This window comes from Budorcas taxicolor, chromosome 10 (genome assembly GCF_023091745.1).
Source record: "Budorcas taxicolor isolate Tak-1 chromosome 10, Takin1.1, whole genome shotgun sequence".
Lineage (NCBI taxonomy): Eukaryota > Metazoa > Chordata > Mammalia > Artiodactyla > Bovidae > Budorcas > Budorcas taxicolor.
The window spans coordinates 42,432,525-42,440,298 of NC_068919.1; the positions used below are offsets into that span (position 1 = coordinate 42,432,525).

A 7,774-nucleotide genomic window follows, 5' to 3' on the forward strand; every position below is an offset into this window, starting at 1 on the left:
AATGATATTATTTAGTACATCATGAGTTTCCAGTAGTCATGTATGGATGTGAGAGTTGGACTGTGAAGAAGGCTGAGCACTGAAGAATTGATGCTTTTGAACTGTGGTGTTGGAGAAGACTCTTAAGAGTCCCTTGGACTGCAAGGAGATCCAACCAGTCCATTCTGAAGGAGATCAGCCCTGGGATTTCTTTGGAGGGAATGATGCTATCCAGTACTTTGGCCACCTCATGCGAAGAGTTGACTCATTGGAAAAGACCCTGATGCTGGGAGGGATTGGGGGCAGGAGGAGAAGGGGACGACAGAGGATGAGAAGGCTGGCTGGCATCACTGACTTGATGAACGTGAATGTGAGTGAACTCCGGGAATTGGTGATGGACAGGGAGGCCTGGCATGCTGTGATTCATGGGGTCGCAAAGAGTCAGACACGACTGAGCAACTGAACTGAACTGAGTATGGCCAGTGGCAACACTTTTGAGCTGGTTCCTTCAAAGAAGGAGTACTTGGTCACTACCAAGTATACTTTCTGTTTTTATGAATTTGGCTACTTTGATAACTCATATAAGTGGAATCACATAGTATTTGTCTTTTGGTTTTTTCCTAACAACTCGCATCCCATTTCTCATTTTAAAATGTGTTGTTACAGAACTGAAGAAACACAATGCAGATTAAAAGACTGACAGCATCATCAAGTTTCTTACACAGTTTCCAACTGACCAGAAAGATAAATAGTGAACAACAACAGGACAAGACAGCTCTCCCCATTTTCTATCAGTAGTAATTAAAACTAAAAATTATATCAAGTAAAAACAAAATAAATATGGGGTGAAAAAAATATTCTAGGTAAATGGCTTTTCCAGCCATTTTCTATTTTTTTTTCTTGAATCATCACCTTATTTGATTACCTCTACATTTTAAAAAGATTCCCCAGAACTGCCCTTGAGGTTAAGCACATTGTTTATACCACTGGGCCAGTTGACAAGTGCCCTGCCTTAAGAGGAGATGAGGATGGGGTTAGGAACAGGGAGAAAAGGCTACAATCTGTAGCCTCTGACCCAAGGCAACATGGCTTTTCAACCCTGGGGAGACTCCCTCAGTGACTGATTCAGAGCTATGTTAGAAATGTTCAGAGAACAAGGAAGAGTTCAGTCCAGTTTAGTCTCTCCCCACTGAGCCAGAAGGGTCTCCAGTGCCTCTCCCTCCCACAAGCCAAGTCTCACTTTACATTCCCTGTCTCTTCTCATGTTAGATGCAGCTTGTCTGCAGATGCATGAAGAAGAACCACCCTCAGTGGGCATTGCAGGACTCTGTTGCCATGCCTCCTTCAGCTGGAACCACATCACAACTTGGATGTTATGGGAAAAGCAACCCCATTCACTGATGTCCACCTCATAGCCCTCAGACTACAGAAGCAGCAGTAGTGAGGCACGTCCTCCTGTTCACCAGGAGTCAACTCCAAGCCCCCAAACAACAACGTCCTGCAGGTAATTCTGCATACCTGCAGTGGGTGGAATAATAGACAACCTGCTGTCCATGTGAGTGGCTTCTCCTGGTGGACTGCAGACCGGGTCCTGAGCCAGGTTATTCCGTTTGTAGGACTATGTGATGTGCTGGGGTTGAAATTTGCAGAGGATGGGGCAAATAGCCAGTGGGGGTATGCTGAGGTGGTGGTAGCCTCTGAAAACCCAGTCCACAAAATTATTGGAAACTCTTTCCAGAAAAGTACTTAATGGACAAAAAGTGGACGTGGGGTTAGTCACCTGGCAGACCTGTCATCATTTGAGGCAGAGGCTCAGAATGTGAATGCATTTGAGTCTCAAGAGTGGAAATAGGTATAAAGGACCAACACAGTATTCTAGTAATTCTGCTGATGGTTGGGCCGTACATTGAGAACCTTGTACTCACATCTGCCTAAAAGGATAAGCCCCGCCATGCGCTGCCTGATTTCAATCACTCTCCTTCACTCCTTCACCTGATGAGTCTGGTCTCAGGCCCAATTCTATCCCTACCGCCTCTCTCCTCAACATTTGGAGTCTTCCTCTTCCTTCTGGCATCTCCCACGAGCATCTCCTGCCCCTCTGTTACCTCCTTTTGTAGCTATACCTCCCCCTGGGCCACTCCACCCGCCCTTTACCTCAATCCAGCCTTATTTCCTTCACCAAATGCTACAGTAGGGTCTCCATCAGATATTTACATGAAGGTCTTTGACCCCTCTATCCACCTTGGCAGCCAAGATTTGGGCTTTCGACCCTCAGTGGTGAGTGAAGCTGAATTTGGAGAGATCATGAAGCAAACCAGAGCAATGCCAATTCCAGAGTGATTTCTGGAGCCAGCACAGGGGATTACAGTGACTCGACTGAGATGCTGCACACAGCTATTGCTGTTACCAAACAGTCTCAGGTCACCAATGATGAGTGTTGCTGTGTCCTCATCTCCCTTAAGCGGTTCATGGCACTGAAGCCAAGTCCTACAGTGTGGGTGCCAGCAGGAGCTCTTCCAGAAAAAGACATCTGTTCTGGGAGCAATCGTCTAGCTAGTCCCAAGGGAGCAGCAGGACAGCAGGAGGCGTCGGGACCTGCTTCTTAATAATGATCAGCATGATGGTTATTTCTAAGAAAGGAACCAGGAGCACAAGAGACACCAGAATAGAGAATGGGGCTGCACCTCTGAGAAAGGAATCTGGTTGCAAGCATTTTTTTAAAAAGGACTTGTATCTCTTCACCTTCATCAGGCATATTTTGTGGATGTACCTTAGAATTTCAAAGCCCTGGATTCCTCTAAGTGGGAAGAAATACTCCCCTCCATCTTCTAGAGAAGAGAAGCTCCTCTTTGCCAACAGAGGACACAAGGTAGATGGAAGAGGACTCTTGTCCTTTTCAAGATTAACCCCATCTTCCTTCATTGCCATCAGACTTTTAAATCGAAGTATAGTTGATTTACAATGTTGGGTTAGTTTCAGGTGTATAGCAAAGTGATTGAGTTATACACATATTCTTTTACAGATTCTTTTTCATTATATATTATCATAAGATATTAAATATATTGATAGTTCCCTGCGCTATACAGTATGTCCTTATTGTTTGTCTATTTTATTTATACTGGTGTATATCTGTTCATCTCAATCTCTGAATTTATCCCTCCCCCAACTCTGTTTCCCCTTCAGTAACCATACATTTGTTTTCTGTATCTGTGAATCTATTTCTGCTTTGTAAATAAGTTCATTTGTATCATTTTTTTGGGTTCCACAAATAAGTGATATCATATGATAATTTGTCTTTCTCTGTCTGACTTACTTCACTTAGTAGGATCATTTCTAGGTACATCCATGTTGCTTCTTTTTTATGGCTGAGTAATATTCCATTATATATATACATATATACACATGCACACACACACACACACACACACACACACACACCGCATCTTCTTTATCAATTTATATGTTAATGAAAATTTAGGTTGTTTAGAGTTACCATCTGACCCAGCAAGCTCACTCCTTGACACATAACTGGAAAAGATAAATCTCTTTTTACAGAAGATACAAGACCCTAATATTCAGAGCAGCATAATTTACAAGAGTCAAGACATGGATGTCATCAGATTTCAATAATTTGGGTCAGCTCTCTGCACAGCTCAAGCAGGCCCTGTGGCAGCAGCAGGCAGCTTTCTTACTGGAAGAACTTCAGGATCTCACTAAAATGCACTGACAGGAACGTGTATGGGAGTGGGTCTTGCGTGTGCTGGACGGAGGGAGGTAGAGTGTGAAGGGGAGCATGGCATAGGGAGCATTTACCAACCCAGGAGCACCCTCCCAGGCTCAGGATCTAACTTCCTGGCAAGGACTCTTAGTAGCTTGCTGGCTGGGTTCTTTGTCGGTTGGACATAAAAATAGCTTACAACAAACGAGGCAGAGGTGCCACAACTGCCTGGGCGAAGTGTGGAGAGAAGGGCCAGAGGGCCTGTTAGTGCCGGCTTACAGCCGCACACCGAGACCCTAGCCCGTGACTGTGTTCCCCAGGAAGAGGGCCCAGGGGGCAGCCCCACGACTGAGGCAACAAGGAACACGCTGGTGAGGGCGGCAGTGGCAGAGGCAGCCGCGCCAACACGGTCCCCCGCAGGCCTAACTGAACCCCTGGCTCACCTGGTTCCAGCTCAGACCTCAGCAGGGGACCCTGGAGCTGGGCAGCGGACAGTCCCTGTGAGTGACATGTCTCCCCTCAGGCCCGTGTCTGGCCATCTCTCTGCTTCCTGCCTTGGGACTTTCTCCAAAAAGTCTGCTTGGTCCACATGGACGTGATGTAGAAGTGTGGGAGTGTTAATACCTTAGGCGAGGAACTTTGGGGAATGAGGTACAAGCAGTGAGTGAATGACCCCTGCCCCCTGCCGCCTTGTCCTTCAGCGGGACAATCCTAGGACACACTGGCCACAGTTCCTCTGAGGACCTGTGATGAGACAAGTCCTTGATGTCCACAGTGGCAAAAACTCTCCCTGTATTGACCTCAATACAGGCTGCTCTAAAGTCAAAAAGTCACCGTGTATCATTCTTTCTCGTATTCTGTCTCCCTGTCTCAGAGCCACACTCTTGCTCCTTGGGGCCACCTCCCAATTCAACTCAACACCCCAGTCTGTGTCTCAAGCTTTGTTTTCCGGGGAGCCCTATCTAAGGTGGTTCTTCTGTGCTTAAACTTGAAGTTCCTAGAATTCATGTCTGGGTAGCACAGTATACTGGGAACCAGTTAGCATATTATTATTATGTTAAAACATCCTCATTTGGAAAACATACCCCAGCTTAGCATTAACTGATTATTGGTGATACCGCCAATCTCAGAACTGCATTTCATTTTCTCCACCCTAAGTTCATTTAGGGGAGAAGCAGTGTTTTTCCCATACCCCTCACACTGTCCTTGATGGCAAAGCCAGGTAAAGCTCACAATAATTATGTGTGAGCAAACAGGCAGAACTACTGTATTTTATAAACAGTGGTTATTATTAAAAGCAATAAGGGGGCCTAATTAGGTCCAGCACATCTGAAAGTAATTGCATTGCCTCCTGTAAGCATTTTAGTGTGTCCAAGTGCTTAGCCTAATTCTCCACAACAACTCTCACTGCTTGTTTGCTCTGCCATTTGCTAAGACCTGCCTTTCCTAAGTTATCACTGCTGTTTATTCTGAATCTGTATTTTCAATCTGTAAAACATTAGATGGCTCTGCTTCCACCTTTATCAGGAAAAAGAATATTTCCTGATTTAGATCCCAGATCTTGGGATCTATTCTCTCTCTGGCAGACTCCAAGCCTCACCACTGCAATTTGAAAAGCTTCCAGAATCCCATTTCCTTCACAGATCTCCCTCTCAGGAGCACAATATTGCACTGGCTTCAGCCTCTGGAAACCTGGAATTACCCAGAACCTCTTTCCTGAACTCCCCGAGAGGCTCTCAGCACCTGGCGGGCACCGAGACCCAGATGAGTTGTTAGATGCTCCTTTGTCCTCAGTGTCATGGTTTTTAAACTAGAAATTCCTTGACATCAAGAATAACACTTTTGTAACTCAGTTCCTAGTACAAGGTCACGCACAGTGAAACACACTACAGTCTTTTTTTTAATGAAGGTAGAGTCACGGGTAAATTCGGTGAACACAAAAGAAAAAATTTCAAATGCGACATTTTAATACCTAGCAAGTGAACAACATTTTGATTGGGTTAATATTAGAAGGCTCAGTGAGTTGGTTCACAGAGGTATAATATAATTCTTAATACTTAGAAGCCTAAAGTAATTTAAAAACAGACAGAAATAAGTTATATGTGCTGGAGAGAACAGCATCACAGAGCCAACTACATTCCTATAAAATTTTGAGTGTTCTCTATGGTATAAAGACAATATAGTAATATCCTAGATGCATCATTATCATTTGTGTATGTTTGTGTCTTACAGCCCTAAAGGGTATAAGAAAAATTACAGAACCAGAGAGGAGCTAAGTCCACTAATCGAATACTTAAGAAATATTAAATGTGGATGGAAAGATGGGATTATCTCATTCAATTCCCTGATTTTATACCTTGGTATTGTCAGAAGGATACAGCCCCAGCAATGAGCCTTTGGTATCCTTCTAACACGCTGTGTGAATGCGGGAAGAAAGCTTGTTGATTCTCCTCATCTGCAGGTTTATCAGGAAGCCAGGAAAGGCTTTTAGGGATCTATATAGAAAGGAAAAAAAAAATAACACCGAACTGTAAACTAAAGCTTTATGAACACATACATTCATCATAGGCTGTTTATAACAGCTGGGAAATTAAAAATTACCTGAATTCTAATAGTAAGGTAAGAGTGAAGTAAATCATAAGATAACTCACAATGGAATATTGTGTAGATATGAAAAGTGTTTTATAAAAAAATCAATACCACGGGAAAAAGCAGTATACTAAATTTATATAGAGAGTATTATCTCACCTGTGTAGATATCAATGCCTGGATAGAAAAAAATACAGACAAAATCATCCAAAATGGTAACTCTGGATAGCATGTATCTTTGGACACTGGGATGCTGGTGATATTAATTTTAAAAAATAATGTTCTGTACTTCTCATAATGATTTTCTAATGGGAAAAACTTTTAAGCAGGAACACGTAAAACGATTTAAAATATATTAGTTAACAAAAACTATAAATTTTTACATGAAAGATAGTTTTCAATATCTCTGCATCAATCTTTTAAAAAATTTCTTATTGGAGTATAGTTGCTTTATAATATTGTGGTAGTTTCTGCTGTATAGCAAAATGGATCAGCTGTATGTATATACATAACGCTTCTTTTTTAGATTTCCTTCCCATTTAGGTCACCACAGAGCACTGAGTAGAATTCCCTGTGCTATACACTAGGTCTTCATTAGTTATATATTCTGTATCAATCTTCAAATAAGAGAGGATACATGTCGGGAGGAGCAAGACTTTTTCTCATAGTAACATGCTGCTGTGGATAGTTCTGACATGCAAAATACAAAGAGAAGTAACATCATAAAAGTTACTGTTAATTTGTAACTCTGACAAGAAAACTATTAAAGTGCTAGATTTGGGTGTTTTGTTTTGTTACTCTAGGCACAGCATCAGGTTTTCTTGCTTTTGTTTTGGGTGATAGTGTAAAATCAAGGTCATTGTGAGTTCAAGTCTTCTAAGAAGTAGATGCCAAGATGGGGTAAGATGTGCAAGAGAGGGTAACAGCTGTAAAGCACAAATGGAGAGAGAGCAGGAGAAAGGAGAGAGAGCTTTCAGATGGAAGCAAAGTCTGACTCTCATGGAAGGAGAATGGGTAGGAAGCTTGGGTGGTGAAAGTCTCAGACTAGGTGTGGCTCCCAAAGAAGTTCAGCCAAGCCAATGGGAAGTTCTTGAACTAAGTTAGCCATTGAAGTCTCTGGATGAAGTACAAGCTGGAATCAAGATTGCTGGCAGAAATATTAATAACCTCTGATATGCAAAAGACACCACCCTTACGGAAGAAAGTGAAGAGGAACCAGAGAGCCTCTTGATGAAGGTGAAAGAGGAGAGCGAAAAAGCTGGTTTAAAACTCAACATTCAAAAAACTAAGATCATGGCATCTGGTCCCATCACTTCATGGCAAATAGATGAGGAAAAAATGGAAACAGTGAAAGACATTATTTTCTTGGGCTCCAAAATCACTGTGGACGGTGACTACAGCCATGAAATTAAAAGATTCTTGCTCCTTGGAAGAAACGCTATGACAAACCTAGACACCATATTAAAAAGCAGAGACATTACTTTGCTG

The 7,774-nt window shown here is 42.7% G+C and overlaps 1 pseudogene; it reads left to right on the plus strand.

Annotated features, from left to right (window-relative positions):
- Nucleotides 1–1,379: 1,379 nt before the first annotated feature.
- LOC128054798 (cleavage and polyadenylation specificity factor subunit 7-like) lies at nucleotides 1,380–2,700 on the plus strand (annotated as a pseudogene).
- The last annotated feature ends 5,074 nt before the right edge of the window (nucleotides 2,701–7,774 follow it).